The sequence below is a fragment of the Ranitomeya imitator genome, chromosome 1 (assembly GCF_032444005.1).
Source record: "Ranitomeya imitator isolate aRanImi1 chromosome 1, aRanImi1.pri, whole genome shotgun sequence".
Taxonomy (NCBI): domain Eukaryota; kingdom Metazoa; phylum Chordata; class Amphibia; order Anura; family Dendrobatidae; genus Ranitomeya; species Ranitomeya imitator.
Genome location: NC_091282.1, coordinates 485,498,203 through 485,518,001, shown reverse-complemented (window position 1 = coordinate 485,518,001; position 19,799 = coordinate 485,498,203).

Below are 19,799 nucleotides of genomic sequence, written 5' to 3'. Positions count from 1 at the left end.
AGATGTAAATAACAGGGTATTTGGTTGATACGTTTTTTGCAAAAAATGTATACTAAGCTGCTCTACCAATCTTCACGGTATACCCATATCAGAGCAGTCCTAACTAATGTATGCAATCCCTATCTGATGTATTTAAAAACACTACCATGCCTGGCTGGAGATTCGCTGGCACAAACCACACGTCGCTCTCCTGCTTGATGGCATTTCAGAGCTCCAGCGCTGTGTGGCTTTGATTCCCCAAAGAAATTAATTTCAATACGGCCTGTTGACATTTGGCCACAGCTGTGCTCATATGGGTCGTAACAGGTAAGCGATCACGGGTTCATGTTGAGGTAGACTGTGATGGCTCCTGCAGCGCTGATTCAGAGGAACTGGAGTATGAGAATGAGTCAATATGTACAGACTGGATACCTGCAATCCTTGGAGTTGGCAGAACACGTACAGCGCCACTCTTAAGATCTGTACCCGGCTCCACAACATTTACTCAATGGGCTGTGAGGGAAAGGTATCGTCCCTGTCCGTGGTTACTGGTCCACGCATGGTTACTGGTCCAGGTGGACCTTGCTACTGACGGCGTTTAGTAGCGCATGTTTAATTTTTCCCTCCACATGCTTTTGCAGGGCAGGGACGGCTTGCCTGCTGAAATAAAAGTGGCTGGGCACGTTGTATTGTGGGACTGCCAATTCCATGAAGTTACGGAAGGTGTCAGTCTCCACCAGCCTGAAAGAGAGCATTTCAAGGGACAGTAGTTTTGCAATGCTAGCATTCAGAGCCTGTGCTCGGGGGTGGTTTGATGAGTGTGGCTGCCTTTTCTCCCATGCCTGTGCCACCGATGGCTGTAGACTGGCCTGGAAGTGTGAGGATGACAGGGAACGTGGTGCTGTGGGTGGAATTACACTGTGTCTCTGTACAACGGTGCCAGAGGTTCTTCTATGGTGATCCTGCGAGGAAGCCGAACCAGCTGTGTGTGAGCTGGAGGAAGAGGCTACAACACAAGCTGAAGAGGTGGTAGGTGGCGCTGTAGGTTGGCCTAGGTTTTCAGTGTGTCTTTGTTACTCCACCACGTGCTTGGTCCGCACATGTTTCCGCATATTTGTGGTATTGAGGTTGCTGACACTTTCCCCTCTTTTCACTTTCTGATTACACCGCTTGCATTTGACAAAGCAAATGTCATCTGCAACTGTGTCAAAAAAGGACCAGGCACTGCAAATCTTGGGAGCACCCGTTTTGGGTTTTGGAAGAGGCATGCTCCTAATGGGTGCCGAAGTGGAGGCTACAGGCAAACCAGTCTGCCCCCTCCCTTTTGGGCCATTCGGGGAATCTCTTCCTCAAAGCTGCTCCCACCAACTTCCTGTACCTCACACCATGAAGGGTCAAGGACCTCATCATCTACACTACCCTCTTCCAACAACTGCTTCTCCTGGGTAGTCTCGGCAGCACTGTACACACCAGAAAGTGGCACCTGAGTCTCATCATCAGATGCGTACTGCGGTGCGCTGACCATAGGCACTGGACCACCCGCCTCTTCAGATTCAGAGAGACAAAGCAGTTGCGCATCACTGCATACTGCCTCTTCTTCAATTTCTCAAATGCTGCTTGGCTGGCCCCCTCTTTCCAAGCCAAGAGATTCAGAGAACAGAAGTAGAGATGTCTCCTGTACTGGGCTCTCTGACTGCCTGGGCAATTAGGCAGGTGGTCAAGAGACAGATGGGTGCTCTTCAGTGCTCTGGACCTAAGAGGATGTGGCACTAATTGAAGTTGATACGTTAGCTGCCATCCATCCGACAACGGCTTCAATTTTTTTGTCCCGCAGCAGTGGGGTATAGCGAGCTCCTACAAACCTGTGCATAAAGGACTGTTCCCTGGTAAAACTGGAGGATGCTGAGTCACTGGTGCCCGCAGCAGGCACAGAATCCCCACGTCCTCTCCCTGCAGAAATTCCATGCCCTTGACCATATGCCTTACTCTTTGCCTTCTTCATCTTGGTAGACTGATAAAGATAGGCAGAAAAGTACTAAGGGATTAGTGTGCTTATTCCTGAACAGCTGCTAACAGGTATAAGAAACACTAATTTTATAAAGTGTGGACTAGACTTTAATGTGAGCTAATGTGGCCTACACAACTGTAAAGTGGAGTGTTTGGTGAACTTTATTAACTTTTTGTTTTTTTCACAAAAAGACACTGGATGTGCCCAAAGATGTAAAACCTATATTATCACAAACGTTTTGTAGCTATTACAATGCAGGAAGGTAACCTACAATGCAATAGATGTGGCTCCAAAAAATAGGCTAATACTAATCTGGCTGGGGCTTCAGGGCACGAGGCTGCAGAAAGGCTCCTCTATCTACTCCTATATAGTGTTTGCCCGCAATCTAGCTGGATACGGATGGAAACACACTAATAGGAGAAATCAGAAAAAATGTGCAGCAGCACTAATGCAAAAAAGGACAAAAAACAGTATGAGGCAGTGACGCACGCTGAGCGGACTACAACCAGATGTGGCTGCAGAACAAACTACAGCGTGAGCTGCACTCACACACAGAGACCTCACAGACAGCTGTGAACAGTGCTGCAAGGCAAAAAAACACTTCTCATACAGTGGTTGCTACAGTAGCCAGGGTAAAGCACAGTGAAGCAAATCGCTATCTCAAACTGTCCCTCAGTCAGAACAGCAGCATCCCGTCCCTAACTGAATTCAAAGCAGAGTGAACCAAAAATGGTGGCGGCGGCTTTTATAATGCATCATGACATCATTTCAGCAGCCAATCACAGCCATTCCATTAGTTATATGCCTAACATGCATAACAGGATGTGCCCACACTTCTTAGGATTCCTCATTGGCTGAATTAAATCAAACTGGCTCATAGCATTATGGGAACTTCCAAATCCGATATTCGATATTGCAAAAGTATCAGAACTCAGTATTGAAAGTCCAATACCGCGAATATCGGCCGATACCCGATATTTGCAATATCGGAATGCTCAACACTACTGAAGACGCAAAAAAAAGCTGCTATACAGATCCATCAGCAGAAAAATAAAAAAGTTGTAGCTCTCAGAATGAATCGATGCAAAAATAATTATTTTTTCTATAAAATTAATTTTATTGTGTAAAAGCGCCAAAACATTAAAAACAATTATCAATGAGGTATCACTGTAATCATACTGACTCGACCAATAATGATGCCTTACCAATTTTACCACACCTGGAACATCGTAAAAAAAACAAAAACAAAATTCCTGAATTGCTCGTTTTTGTTCATTCTGTCACCCAAAAATCACATAAAAAATGTCTTGTGCCTGAAAATGGTAGCAATAAAAATGTCAGCTCGTCCCGTAAGAAACAAGCCCTCATATGACTCTAAAGGCGGAAATATGGAAAAAATTATAGCTCTCAAAATATGGTGATGCAAAACCTAGCTTTTGCAATGAAAAGTAACATAGTAACATAGTTAGTAAGGCCGAAAAAAGACATTTGTCCATCCAGTTCAGCCTATATTCCATCATAATAAATCCCCAGATCTACGTCCTTCTACAGAACCTAATTGTATGATACAATATTGTTCTGCTCCAGGAAGACATCCAGGCCTCTCTTGAACCCCTCGACTGAGTTCGCCATCACCACCTCCTCAGGCAAGCAATTCCAGATTCTCACTGCCCTAACAGTAAAGAATCCTCTTCTATGTTGGTGGAAAAACCTTCTCTCCTCCAGACGCAAAGAATGCCCCCTTGTAAAGTGTCTTTTACTGTGTGACAGCAGCCAAACATAAAAACTTTATATAAATCTAGTATCGCACCGACCCGAAGTGAGTCACCAACTCACTTATACCGCATGAACAACTGCGTAAAAAATTAATAAAACTAATTTTTCACATGTTGTTGATTTTTTAATTCTGCCTCCCAAAGAGCGCAGTCTGGCTCGGCGCACATTATTCCTGTGCTCTTTTCTGAATGCTTACTCTGGGGTTTCCATGTAAATCTCTGAAATACGTGATTTAGACGGAACCCCTGGCAGAGGATTCCCTATAATGAGGTAAATGGAGTCATTGTGGACGCTGTCTGACCTGTGATCCCACGGTGTCTTTCTTTTAAGGATTGCATAAAAGTGCTGTCAGCCACAGTTTTGTGCACTTCCGAAAAGAAGGACACCACTGAACAGAAGCCAGACAGAGTCCAAAGTAACTCAGCTGCCTCACTATAGTGAAAGGATCCCTTGGGGGTTTCATCTGACACCTTATGCAGAGATTTAGATGGAAACTTCAAAGTGCTCAGCGTAGAGCACCAGATAGATGTGATCCCAAATGTTATGTAAAATGTTCCCAATAAAAGTTTCCACTCAGTCCACAAAAAATGAATTCCCCACTAAGGTCTTTCATCTGTTAACGGAAATATAGGGGGCTTTTATGTTACTGGTAGCACAAAGGCTCTGGAAGAAAAAATAGTTCCTCGCCCCCCAAAAGAAATTCAGGAAATTCTCTGCTCCCAAATCCAAATGCCCACCCTCCCTTCTGATCCCCAGTGTGCCTAAACCACGTTTAGCGCCCACATGTTTGGCATTTCTGAAGTGATGATAACCCGCCTAATTTAAGGGTGCGTTTCTCCAGGAATATGAGCAGGGTATAATGTACTGGTCACTACAAATGTAGTTTGCAATTTTCACTCAGCAACATCCACTGCTGCTTGTTTCTGGAAAACACCCATGGAGACAAAATTGTGGGGGGATTCTGCTTTTCTAGTGCTTAGAGGCTCTTTGTATGGAACTAGTCTATGAAAATCTGCTCTCCAGGAGGCAAATAGCACTCTGTCCCTTCCGAGTCTCTCCGTATGTACTGTACAGTCACATATGAGATATTTCTATATCGAGCAGAAATTGTGGGACAAATTTTGTGCCATTTTTACCCATTTCCCAAAATGAAAATGTAAAATTTGGGGCTAATACACAATCTTGGTGGTAAAAAAAGTAATTATTTTTTCTTCACTGCCCAATGGTATAAAAGTCTGTGGCATACATGTGGTGTCAATATAATCACCGCACCCCTAGATGAATTCATTGAGAGGTTTAATTGGTAAAATGGGGTCACTTATGGGGTTTCTTCTGTTCTGGCACCTAAGGGGCTCTGCCAATGTAACATGGCCCCCTCAAACAAGTGCAGCAAAATCTGCAATGAAATATGGCGCTACTTCCCTTCTGAGCTTTGCACTGTGCCTCAAAAAGTAGTTTTCGACCACATATGGAATATCGGTAAACTCAGCAATAGTTGCACTATAAACTTTGAGGTCCATTTTCTCATTTTGCCCTTGTGAAAATACACAATTTGTTGCTAAAAAAAGATTTTGTGGGAAAAATTAGATTTTTTTATTTTCATGGCTTAACGTTATAAACTTCTGTGAAGTACCTGGAGGTTCAAGGTGCTCAGTACACATCTATAATAATATTAATAATAATCTTTATTTATATAGTACCAACATATTCTGCAGTGCTTTACAGTTTAACAGCTTCAAACACAACAGTCATAAGTAACAATGTTAACAATACAATAATTAAAGCAACACAAGACGTCCCTGCTCGTGAGAGCTTACAATCTACAATGAGGTGGGGAAATACAAAGTACAGGGGTGTATTTACAATGATGTATTTACAATGATGGTCCAGCCATCTTCAGGGAGTGGGGGATAGATGGAAGTAGTGAATGGGCTTCACACAAACAAAATAACTGATTAGAGAACATGATAGGCCGCTCTGAACAAATGTGTTTTGAGGGAGCGCCTAAAATTATGCAAATTGTGGATGGTCCTAATTTCTTGGGGTAGAGCATTCCAGAGGATTGGCGCAGCATGGGAGAAGTCTTGTAGTCGGGAGTGGGAGGTACGGATTAGTGCAGAGGGTAGTCGAAAGTCATTTGCAGAGCAAAGAGGTCAGTTAGGCCGATAGACAGAAATGAGGGAGGAGATGTAAGGGGGTGCTGCACTGTGAATAGCTTTGTGGGTGAGAAAAATAACTTTGAATTGTATCCTGTAATAAATGGGCAGCGAGTGTAATGACTGGCGAAGAGAGGACGCATTTGAGTAACGATTAGCTAGATAGACGACCCCGGCTGCTGCATTAAGGATAGACTGGAGAGGGGAAAGTCGAGTGAGGGGGAGGCCAATTAACAGAGCGTTGCAGTAGTCCAGACGGGAGTGAATCAGGGTGACAGTGAGGGTTTTTGTTGTTTCTATGGTGAGAAAAGGGCGGATTCTAGAGACGTTCTTTAGGTGTAAGCGGCATGAGCAGGCAAGAGATTGTATATGGGATGTGAAGGAGAGAGCGGAGTCAAACATAACACCCAGACAGCGCGCCTGCTGCCAGGGTGTTATTATGGTGCCACCCAGGGAGAGGGAAACGTCAGGTTTAGGGAGGTTAGTAGATAGTGGGAGCAGAAGAAGTTCAGTTTTGTAGAGGTTAAGTTTCAGATAGAGAGCAGACATGGTGTCATAGACTGCGGACAGACAGTCAGTGGTGTTCGGTAGTACAGCAGGAGTAAGGCCAGGGGATGACGTATATAGTTGTGTGTCATCGGCATAAAGATGGTACTGAAAGCCAAATCTGCTTATGGTCTGTCCATTTGGGGCCGTGTAGAGGGACAAGAGAAGGAGGCCAAGGACTGAGCCCTGAGGTACCCCGACAGTGAGAGGAAGAGGTGATTAAGTGGAGCCAGAGAACAGAACACTGAAGGAACGGTCAGAAAGATAGGAGGAGAACCAGGAGAGAGCAGTGTCCTTAATGCCAAGTGACTGGAGCCTAGAGAGTAAGAGAGGGTGGTCAACAGTGTAGAAAGCTGCAGAAAGATCGAGAAGAATGAGCAGAGAGTGGTCATTGTTACATTTTGCTGTCAGGAGGTCGTTGGTCACTTTGATGAGTGCAGTTTCTGTCGAGTGTAGGGGGCGGAAGCCGGACTGTGAAGGGTCTAGGAGGGAGTGAATGGAGAGGTAATGGGTAAGGTGGGAGTAGACTGGGCGCTCCAAGAGTTTAGAGATGAAGGGGAGATTGGAGACTGGTCTGTAGTTGTTTGTGCAGGATGTGTCGAGGGTGGGTTTCTTTAGTAATGGAGTAATGATAGAGTGTTTGAAGGAGGACGGGAAAATGCCAGAGGAGAGTGAGAGATTAAAGATTGTAGTTAGGTGAGTAGTGATGACTGGAGAGAGAGACTGGAGGAGATGAGAGGGAATGGGGTTGGTAGAGCATGTAGTCGGACGAGAAGAAGAGAGGAGCCTGGAGACTTCTTCTTCTGTGATGGGATCAAATGCGGAGCGTGAGCCAGGGGAGATGCAGGGAGGGATCGGAGTCACTGAACTTGGTGATTGGGAGCGGATTTCATGACGGATATTGTCTATTTTCTGTATAAAGTGGGAGGCCAGGTCATCAGCACAAATGTCTGTGATAGGGGCTTGAGCTTTTGGCCTGAGGAGGGAGTGAAAGGTGTCAAAAAGTTTCTTGGGGTTGTTGGATAGTGAGGAGATCAGAGTGGTGAAGTAGGTCTGTTTGGCAATGTGAAGGGCAGAGTTATAGGTTTTTAACATAAATTTGAAGTGTATGAAGTCTTCTGGTGTGCGAGTTTTCCTCCATAAGCGTTCAGCACTCCTAGAGCATCGCTCGAGAAATCAGGTTTGTGATGTGAGCCAGGGCTGTTTTACTCTGTGTTTGGAGGTTCTGAGGGTGAGGGGAGCTACTTGGTCTAGGGTGCTTCTAAGAGTGTCATTGTAGTGATGTACTGCCAGATCAGGACAGGAAAAAGAGGAGATTGGGGACAGTGATGAGTGTAAGGAGTCTAAAAGTGTATGAGGGTTAATGGCTTGTAGATTTCTGACTGAATGGTAGGTAGGAGGGTGCTGGGGTGAGCGAGGATTTGTGAGCATGAAGGTGAGAATGTTGAGGTCAGAGAGGGGAAGCGATGAGTTATTTAGGTAGGAGATTGAACACTGGTGGACAAAGACCAGGTCAAGGGTGTTACCGTCCTTGTGTGTCTCAGAGGTTGAGAGCTGTGAGAGGCCGAGCGAAGTGGTTAGTGATAGAAGCTAGGATGCAGATGTAGAAGTGGGTTGTGTATGGGGATGTTGAAGTCTCCCAGGATAAGGGTTGAGAGTTCTGGGGACATGAAGTACGGCAGCCAGGCAGAGAAATGGTCCAGGAAGTGGGTGGGTGAGCCTGGGGGCCGGTATATGACCGCTATTCTGAGGGAGAGGGGACAGAAGAGCCTGATGGTGTGGACCTCAAAAGAAGCGAATGAGAGTGATGGAGATGGTGGGATGACCTGGAAGATGTATTGTGGGGAGAGGTGTATGCCAACTCCACCACCAGGTCTGTTTGTCGGTCTCGGGGAATGGGAGAATTGAAGGCCACCATGGGAAAGGGCAGCAGGGGAGACTGTGTCAGAATCCTGGATCCAGGTTTCAGTGAGGGCCAATAGATTTAGAGAGTTGTTCAGAAAGTAGTTGTGCAGGAAAGGAAGCTTGTTACATACAGACCGTGGATTCCAAAGGGCACAATTAAAAGAAGGAGATGAGGGAGTGCAAGTAATATTAATAAGGTTAGAATGGTTTTGATGTGAGGTAGGGTAGCAGTTGAGGTTGTGGGATGGTGGACCGGGGTTGGGGGAGATGTCTCCTGAAATCAGTAGGAGTAGGAAGATAAAAAGCAAGACGTTTTTGGAATTGTAAGAAGTTTTTAAGTTTTTTGTGCAGTGTGTTTTGGCAAGATGGACTGAGGTTTTTCAGGAAGGTGAGAAGTGCATGGGAGCTGTACATGGGAGAGTGAAGTATAGAGGGGCTGATGTATATGAGTTGTGATGGAGGGGGATGGGGCGGTGGATGTGGATTGCAAGGGAACATAGGAGGATAGGAATAAAGCACATGGATAAAAGAAAGAACAGAGTGTGGGTTACCTGACTCCTGTCCTGACTAACTGCAATGGAATAACTGCAATAACTTCATGCTTAGCTAATGCGATGCTTTGCTGAATGCGTGTGTCCCCACACTTGCGTGCACCCCTAAGAATGAATCTAAATTTATAGGCCACAGTGCAGGGAGAGGACAGCGGGATTATGGGAGCTGGTTAGTTATAAATTAGGGACAGCTGCTCAACACATCCTGGTGTGGATAGATGATCAAAGATCCAATCTTGATAACATCTCTATACTAACACCTCTTCTGTGATAAGCATCTACAGAGACCCCCACTGGAGCTACAACAGTGAGTACTGATAACCATGCAGCTGATGATGAATTCTAGCACAGGAGTTAAATGACATGAAATTACCATTCAGGGTGCTAGCTGACACACAGAAAATCATTGCATGATACAGAGCATTCAGGATCCAGGGAGAGCTGGGGATGTTCACTGCATACCATTCAGGGTGCTAGCTGACACACAGAAAACCATTGCATGATACAGAGCATTCAGGATCCAGGGAGAGCGGGGGATATTCACTGCATACCATTCAGGGTGCTAGCTGACACACAGAAAATCATTGCATGATACAGAGCATTCAGGATCCAGGGAGAGCTGGGGATATTCACTGCATATCTGTGTGAAGAGAGGAGATGGATATTAGTTATTTGCCATGGAATAACTGCTATAACTTGATGCTTAGCTAATGCGATGCTTTGCTGAATGCATGCGACCCCACACTTGCATGCGACCCCACATCTAGATAAGTTCCCAAAGGGGTCTAACTTCCAAAATGGTGTCATTTGTGGGGGGTTTTCCACTGTTTAGGCACATCAGGGGCTCTCCAAGCGTGACACAGTATCCGCTAATTATTCCAGAAAATCTTGCATTCAAAAAGTCAAATATGCTCCTTCCCTTCCAAGCCCTCCCGTGTGCCCAAACAGTAGATTTCCCAACATATGGGGCATCTGCGTACTTAGGAGAAGTTGACAACAAATTGTATGGAGCAATTTTTCCAGTTACCCTTATGAAAATGCAACATTCAGAGCTAAAAAATATTTATTTGTGAAAAATGTGATTTTTTAATCTATACGGCTCAACGTGATAAACTTCTGGGACGCACATGTTGGTTAAAGGTGTTCAATACACATCTAGATAACTTCCATAAGTGGTCTAGTTTCCATGTCATCATGTCACTTCTGGGGGATTTCTACTGTTTGGGCACATCAAGAACTCTCCAAACACGACATTGCGTTCGCTAATTATTCCAGCAAATTTTGAGATAAAAAGATTTATTTGGGAAAAATGCAATTTTTTAAATTTATTCGGCTCTATGTTATAAACTTCTGTGAAGAACCTGTTGGTTCAAGGTGTTCAATAGACATGTAGATAAATTCCATAAGTGGTCTAGTTTCCAAAATGGTGTCACTTCTGGGGGATTTCTACTGTTTAGGCATATCAGGGGCTCTCCAAACGCGACATGGCGTTAGCTAATTATTCCAGCAAATTTTACATTCAAAAAGTCAAATGGCGCTCCTTCCCTTCCAAGCCCTGCCGTGCGCCCAAATTACAGTTTTCTCCTTTTTCCCTTATCAAAATGCTAAATTTGGAGTTAAAAATGATTTATCTGAGAAATATGTGATTTATTTTATTTTCACGGCTTTACGCTATAAACTTCTGTGAAGCACCTGTGGGTTCAAGGTGTTCAATACACACCTAGATAAGTTCTCCAAGAGGTCTAGTTTCCAAAATAGTGTCACTTGTTGGGGGTTTCTACTGTCTAGGCACATCAGGGTCTCTTCAAACATGACATGGCATCAGCTATTTATGCCAGCAAATTTTACATTCAAAAAGTGAAATTGCGCTCCTTCCCTTTCCGAGCCCTGCCGTGTGCCCAAACAGTAGATTTCCTCCACATATGAGGTACCAGAATGCTCAAGAGAAATAGAAAAACAAAATGTATGGTCCATTTTCTCCTGTTACCCTCTTCAAACATTTCATGGCATCAGCTAATTATGCCAGCAAATTTTACATTCAAAAAGTGAAATGTCGCTCTTCCCTTTCCGAGCCCTGCCGTGTGCACAAACAGTAGATTTCCCTCACATATGAGGTATCAGAATGCTCAGGAGAAATAGCACAACAAAATGTGTGGTCCATTTTCTCCTGTTACCCTTGCGACAGTAAAAAAAAATTAGGTCTAAAGGACAAATTTTGTGAAAGAAAAGAAAATGTTTCTTTTTTCCTTCCACATTTAAAAAAATCCTGTGAAGCACCTGAAGGGTTGATAAACTTCTTGAATGCGGTTTTGAGTACCTTGAGGGGAGCAGTTTTTAGAATGGTGTCACTTTTGGATATTTTCTGTCATATAGGCCCCTCAAAGTCACTTCAAATATGAGGTGGTCCCTAAAAAATGGTTTTGCAAATTATTTTGTAAAATTTTTTTTCCAAATAAATACAAGTCATATCATAGAAGTTTTACCACTATCATGAAGTACAATATGTCTTGAGAAACAAATCTCAAAATCAGTGGGATCCATTGAAGCGCTCCAGAATTATGACCTCATAAAGTGACAATGGTCAGAATTGTAAAAATTGACCTAGTCAGGAAGGTGAAAAGAGTCTTCAGGGTGAAGGGGTTAAAATCTATTATTTCGATATGCCCAGACTGACATTTTCCTAGTGCATTACTTTTTCCTTATTAAAGGGAACCTGTCACCTGAATTTGGCAGGACCGGTTTTCGGTCTACGGAGGACAGAGAATGAACTTCAATTATTATTATTATTATTATTATTTATTATTATAGCGCCATTTATTCCATGGCGCTTTACATGTGAGGAGGGGTATACATAATAAAACAAGTACAATAATCTTGAACAATACAAGTCACAACTGGTACAGGAGGAGAGAGGACCCTGCCCGCGAGGGCTCACAATCTTCAATCCAATATTGCAGCCAGCATGCAGCCAGCGGGTAAGGAAAGGGTGAATCAAACACCTGAAAACTCCACCCATATGACCGAAAACCGGTCCGCCAAATTCAGATGACAGGTTCCCTTTAAACTTTATCTGATGCTTGGTAATTTTATTTGTCTTTTGCTTTATAGCAGCTGAAATGTTAGTTAACAGGCAACAAAATGTAAAATGTTTTCAGGAACTGAAGAAATACAGCCTCCTCCTTGAGAGATTATGCAGTGGCCTGGACTATCTTATACTACCCATTATATCTTTTCAAGTTGTTTAGCAGTACAGTATAGCAGACATCAACTCAACCACCCTCTAATAATATAGAGACAACTTTGCTTGTCATAACCCAGTCCTAGACAGTAAATCTGCCAAATAAGCTCAAGACAGGAAGCAGGAGCTTATTATGACCATTATTCCTATCTGGAGTATTTCAAGTTTTTATATTGATGTATATCAATTTTAAAATATATTTTTTAAGTAGAACCTTAAAACAATGATAATTCATTTTCTGATGATACATTCCCTTTAAGGATCACTAATAATAATACTACTCCCAAAAGATACTTTGGTTAGCAGTTATTGTGTATGTTTGGACTGAAGAAATATTGTTTTAGGATTGATGATAGGATTTTATTTATCCTGGACATGAATGTTGGCCAAGATCTGTCGGGTTGTTGCTGTGTTCATTGGAGCTGGCATGTTATTTATGCTGAAATCACTGATCCATTCTTTTCCTAACATATTGTCTTTTCTTCATAAACAATAAAACATATGTTTCTGGAAATGTTTTTTGGCAACATGCTGGTCTATGCTTCCTGTTGGATACATATATGTCATTGCCACATTTGCATTCAGCAGGTTCACTGAATTTTTTTTTATCTTGATATTTTATAAAAATAGTAATGTGTACAAGTTTAAGACAGGTGTGGAAAAATGCTGAAAAGTAAGAGTGCTTTAAAAAATAGATGTTAATAGTTTATTATTTTATGAACAAAATGAAAAATAGTTGAACAAATAGCAATCTAAATCAAATCGATGCTTGGTGTGATAACCCTCTGCCTTCAGATCGGCAGGTATCTAGTACTTGCACTCAATATTTGAAGGAACTAGGCAGGGAGAAGAGCCAACTACAGATGTATGGATGGAGGCTTGTGCAAATCCTTGAGGCCTTATCATCACTTTCATGACTCATTGCTCTCCTTTATGTTGAAAATTATTCATAATGACATTTGCTGTATGCTTGTCCTACAGAATACATCTGGAGCCAATCAGATGCCTCCCTGATGGTATGGCATGATAGATAAGAATCTATCAGCATTTCTTTAAATTGAGGACACCATTTATCCTGACCAAATGGTCAACTCTATTTTCTGAAATGCAGCCAGTAAACTTGCCAGGAAGCTCAACTATGGTGCCTACAGCCACTCATTATTTTAGCCCTTCGATCCACAAACTGCTTTATGTTACATTACAGCCAAATATTTCATATTTTCAGTCATTTGTCCTGAGCACCGGTTACTATTTTTTTGAACTCCAGCTCCTATGTTTTTGTTTATTGTTCAGTCGCTTGGCCTTCTTTACATATCAACGGTGTGGCTTTTTGGACACAATTATTCCATGAAGAGTACTTCTGGCCAGATGTCTCTAAACAGTAGATAAGTATAGCTGGGTCAAACTGGTTGCTGCTAGTTTTGAGCTGACGGCACTGTTGGACATCTTCTGATTTTGAAGGTTTTGCAAGTTTTCTTGGCTGATCACTGCACCTATGGTTCTCAATGTTCTTTTGTTGGTGCATCTCCAAAAGAACTTGAATAGCACATCTTGAAATCTTTGCCTGGGAGAGACCTTTCTGATGCATTATACCTACCATGTGTTTTGCTGCTGTTCTCATCTCACCATGCTTTATGACCTGTGATATGAAACTGTCTTCCACAGCCTCATTTTGAAGGAGCGTTTGACTTTTCCTTACCCAGTTTAAAGTCTCTTACACAGCTGTTTCAATTTCAGTTAATGACCGTGTTTCAACCTACATATGGAAATGATGATAATTAGCACCTGTTGGGTATAGTTGGTTACTCAATGAATAATAATCCTGAACATCCCTGAATTGATGCTGTTTTGAATATAAAGGGTGGTCAGTAGAGATGATCTAACTGATTTGCAGGTAATGAAAAATAAAAAAAACCCTCCATCTATTACTTCACAAATTGCTGAATACAGAGTGCACCCGTATGACATAAGTTGCACATCACACGGTCTAGCCCAACCGATAAGAAGGTACTATCACAGGCACTATAAAAAAGGTGGGCAGGTAAAGCAGTGGCCATTTAAGGTTTCTCAGCTTTGGGAAAGCAGATCAGATGGCAAAGCTCATTATTATACTTAGGGCCGGGAAGGCCAAAATCAGAGTGTAGTGCACTATGGCAGCAGTGAGGAATATAGAAAATGATTGGTAGTCTCAATCTCTAAATAATATTACACAAATGTAAATGAGAATAACACCACTTTTTTCATTTTTTATTCTCTACAAAAAATGGAACAGTGTTAGTCCCCTCAATTATCGTACTGAAGAAAAACACTTAAATCAAGACTTGTCTGTCATAGAAAGTGTGCGTCCTGGCTTGTGAAATGGACAAGCCATAAACAGTATGAGGTTGAGTTTTGAATTTCTTTTACTTTTTTCACTGTTAAGGCAGGTTTTTTTTAAGAGTATGCAACTCTACCAAAGTGTGCCTATTTATTGTATGTCATGTGCCATCTCATGTGATACATGACCGAATTTTGACATTTTTCATGTGTTTTTGGCGCTCATATCTGAAATGTCGTACCTGTTTATGTGATACCTTTTATGCTTGCCGTATACTTGTGGTTTTCCTGTTGAAGAAGTCATTTGTACTTTGAAAAGCGTCGAATAAACCACCATTTAGTTTTATATCCTAGGATATACGTCTCATTAACTGTCAGCAAGTGCAGAAACCATCCACAAACCTTTCTGTCCACCCTTTGATGTCTTATGGTCGTCTGCTGACCTGTGGATCCACTGCAGCTGATTTTTGATATTACATGCTTTCCAAATACTTCTAAAAGGTGGGTTCAATCTGATTATACCGCCTGCTATCTATACTTCTCAGATAAGACCCCATTTTGCGCTGATCTCTCCTATAGCTTTATGACAAATGGGAACCTGAAAGCCATAAAAAGAGATAATTGAATAAATAAAGACAAGGAACACTCACTCATCAGGTGACCATGATGACTTTAGTCTGTGTGGTCTTTGGCCGCCATTTCATGATAAGGTGAAGCTTATCGTAAACTTAGCCGGTGCGCAGGCGCAGTTATATGTGGCATCGGCTTGTTCTGAATTCATTGTCTATGCGCCTGTGCCAGAATGCTCTTCCCAGTGCACATGCGTGAATCTCGCTAACATACAACTTTATTGAGAGCACGCTGACCATGGGTATTAACAATATGGCCATGATAACTCTGCTCCATGTGTTTTCCTGCCGCTGTCTCCTAACAGGTGAACACTAGTGTTGAGCATTCCGATACCGCAAGTATCGGGTATCGGCCGATACTTGCGGTATCGGAATTCCGATACCGAGATCCGATATTTTTGTGATATCGGGTATCGGTATCGGAAGTGTAAAATAAAGAATTAAAATAAAAAATATTGTTATATTCACCTCTCCGGCGGCCCCTGGACATCAGCGGGAGGATCCGGCGTCCGGCACGGCTTCTTTCTTCAAAATGCGCGCCTTCAGGACCTGTGGAATGACGTCCCGGCTTCTGATTGGTCGCGTGCCGCCCATGTGACCGCCACGCGACCAATCAGAAGCCGCGACGTCATTCCTCAGCTAAAGTCCTAGAATGAGCGCCTTCTAGGACCTGAGGAATGACGTCGCGGCTTCTGATTGGTCGCGTGGCGGTCACATGGGCGGCACGCGACCAATCAGAAGCCGGGACGTCATTCCACAGGTCCTGAAGGCGCGCATTTTGAAGAAAGAAGCCGTGCCGGACGCCGGATCCTCCCGCTGATGTCCAGGGGCCGCCGGAGAGGTGAATATAACAATATTTTTTATTTTAATTCTTTATTTTACACTTTAATATGGATCCCAGGGCCTGAAGGAGAGTTTCCTCTCCTTCAGACCCTGGGATCCATGAGGATACATTCCGATACTTGATGTCCCATTGACTTGTATTGGTATCGGATATCGGTATCGGCGATATCCGATATTTTTCGGGTATCGGCCGATACTATCCGATACCGATACTTTCAAGTATCGGACGGTATCGCTCAACACTAGTGAACACCATTTAACTCATTGTGATTTTCTATATATACTTGATTGGCATTTCATACAGCATGCTATCTTACCCTGAGGAAGCCGCCACTGCCGTGGCGATAAGCGTGGGAGGTCACCTCACATCCCCTTTTCCCTTCCCCTCCTCTTTCCTTTATCATTGCACATATGACCTTAGCCTGACACCAGCATTTGGATCCTATTAGGCGTATGTATATTCTTGATTCAGATGTGCATGGACCTTGCTATACCCAGTGGTTTTTTTTATCCCTATGGCTCTATTGTTTGTAGCCCTTAGGCATTGACAATTCTTCTCTTGCTAGGACCTACTTTGATCCCTTTTATAGGGCTATATGGTACTGTGATATAAGTAGGTCTATATATACACATATTGCATTTCTTGTTTTGATTTGAGAATTATATATATATATATATATATATATATATTTTTTTTTTTTTGTATACTGATTACATAGTATATGCCTATACTCTAGGCCACTGCATTATATTACTACCCTGGAGGGGGATAGGGATGTGGGTTGTCATTTTCCCCATATTAGGATATGACTGTTGTGCTGCATGTTGCACTTTTAAATGTTTTTAAACCTTTTTTCTGTGTGAAATGTCTTTGTATGTGTTGTACATATTTTTTATAATGCTTATCAATAAAATTTTGCATTTTCTACATGTTTGAGGTGCTCCCATACGTGTGGGCATGATCTTTTTTCTTCTTTTGGTTTGATTGTAGTCTTTCAAGCCCATGGTGAGCCCCAATATCTCTGTATATAGCGGTGCCCTCCACCTTCCTGTATTTACATGACCTGGAATAACCTATGAAGCGTCATTCTTAGAACAGTGCTCCATAAGTTGCAGTAGAGATTCAAAGTTGCCGACTCCCTCCAGATCCGGCAGCTCTGAGCAACGATGACCACAGTAACCACATCGCTCATTAGAGTCGCCAAGTGTCATAGAGTCCAGTGTAACTCAGTGACTCTGATGAGTGGTGTAGTTACTGATGTCACCGCTATTCAGAGCCACCAGATCTCGCAGGAACCAATAACTTTGATTGTGTACTGCAATCATAAGTCATTCCCAGTCATGTCTCATGAGTGATGATGTTACTGAGTTAATGAGATGTGACTGGGAGGGACCTATAAAGCGTCATTCTCAGAACAATGCTCCACATGTTTCCGTACTGAATCTGTGGATGCCGTGATAATGCCATGGATTATGTCAGACCTGCGGGGATTTTTTTATTAATAAATTGGTGAATGATCTAGTGTTTCTTGTTTTTATTTCTTTACCTCTCTCTTTTTATGTCTTTCAGGTTCCTATTTTGGGACAAATTCGGATCTTCATATTTATTTTTTGTTTTGTAGTAAATTGATGAACGAGGTGTGGGGGGGGGGTTTAAAATACATTTTTTTGTGTGTGTTTTTCTTTTAACTTACTGTGTTAGTAATATAATAATAATAATAACAATGATAATCTTTATTTATGTAGCGCGAACATATTCTGCAGCGCTTTACAGTTTCACAGTTTCAAACACAACAGTCATAAATAACAATGCTATTAATACAATAATTAAAGCAAAATAAGACAACCCTGCTCGTGAGAGCATACAATCTACAATGAGGTGGGGGAGATACAAAGTACAGGTGTGTATTTACAATGATGGTCCAGCCATCTTCAGGGAGGGGGGGATAGATGGAAGTAGTGAATGGGCTACACACAAACATAAAATGGCTTTGATTAGTGAATGTGATGGGCTGCTCTAAACAAATGTGTTTTGAGGGAGCGCCTAAAACTATGCAAATTGTGGATAGTCCTAATATCTTGGGGTAGAGCATTCCAGAGGATTGGCGCAGCACGGTAGAAGCCTTGTAGTCGGGAGTGGGAGGTACGGATTAGTGCAGAGGTAAGTCGAAAGTCGTTTGCAGAGCGCAGCGGTCGGTTAGGCCGATAGACCGAAATGAGGGAGGAGATGTAAGGGGGTGCCGCACTGTGGAGAGCTTTGTGGGTGAGAACAAGTACTTTGAATTGTATCTTGTAATGAATGGGCAGCCAGTGTAATGACTGGCAAAGAGCGGACACGTCCAAATACAGATTAGCTAGATGGACAACCCTGGCTGCTGTATTAAGGATAGACTGGAGAGGGAAAAGTCGAGTAAGGGGGAGGACAATTAATAAAGCATTGCAGTAGTCCAGGCGGGAGTGTATCACGGCAACAGTGAGGGTTTTTGTTGTTTCCATGGTGAGAAAAGGGCGGATTCAAGAGATGTTCTATAGGTGTAAGTGGCATGAGTGGTCAAGAGATTATAGATGGGATGTGAAGGAGAGATTGGAGTCTATTATAACACCCAGAAAGCACACCTGATGGTACTGAAATCCAAACCTGCTGATGGTCTGATCAATTGGGGCCATGTAGAGAGAGAAGAGAAGGGGGCCAAGGACTGAGCCCTGAGGTACCCCGACAGTGAGAGGAAGAGGAGACGAATTGGAGCCAGTGAACTGAACACTGAAGGAATGTTCAGAAAGACAGGAAGAGAACCAGGAGAGAGCAGTGTCCTTAATGTCTAGTGACTGGAGACTAGAGAGTAGGAGAGGGTGGTCAACAGTGTCAAAAGCTGCAGAAAGGTTGAGAAGAATGAGCAGAGAGTGGTCACCGTTACATTTTGCTGTCAGAAGGTCATTGGTCAATTTGATGAATGCAGTTTCTATCGAATGTACGGGGCAGAAGCCGGACTCTGAAGGGTCTAGATGGGAATGAGTGGAGGGGTAATGGGTAAGGCGGGAGTAGACTAGGCATTCCAAGAGTTTAGAGATGAAGGGGAGATTGAAGACTGGTCTGTAGTTATTTGTGCAGGATGGATCGAGAGAGGGTTTCTTTAATAATGGAGTAATAATAGAGTGTTTGGAGGATGGGAAAATGCCTGAGGAGAGGGAGAAATTAAAGATTGTAGTTAGGTGAGTTGTGACGACTGGAGAGAGAGAGATTGGAGGAGATGAGAGGGAATAAGGTCAGTAGTGCATGTAGTCGGATGAAAAGAAGAGAGGAGCTTGGAGACTTCTTCTTCTGTGATGGGATCGAATGTGGGGAGTAAGCCAGGGAAAATGCAGGGAAGGAAGGGAGTCACTGCACTTGGTAGCTGGGAGCGGATTTCCTGATGGATATTGTCTATTTTCTCTATAAAGTAGGAGGCCAGGTCATCAGCACAAATGTCTGTGATAGAGGCTTGTGCTTTGGGCCTAAGAAGGGAGTGATAGGTGTCAAAAAGTTTTTTGGGGTAGTTGGATAGTGACGGACACCTGTCCATTAGTAACACCAGGGCTTGATGCCACCCAACATTACACAGCTAACATCAACCCCATAAACTATTACACCGATTGCTACCACACCAGGGCAATCTGGAAGAGCTGAGCAAAGCTTTAGAACTGGCACAACTCATGTGATTCGACAATTATTGGGTGGATGTGGAGCACCTGCTAGGGTCGTGGGATACTCAAGCAAGGTCCGATGGTTCTTCATGGGGTTTGTCACTGCAGCAGTGACCCGGTCTGTGGCCCTGGGAGTCGAATAAAAGTCAAATTAAAGGGGAATAAAGTTCA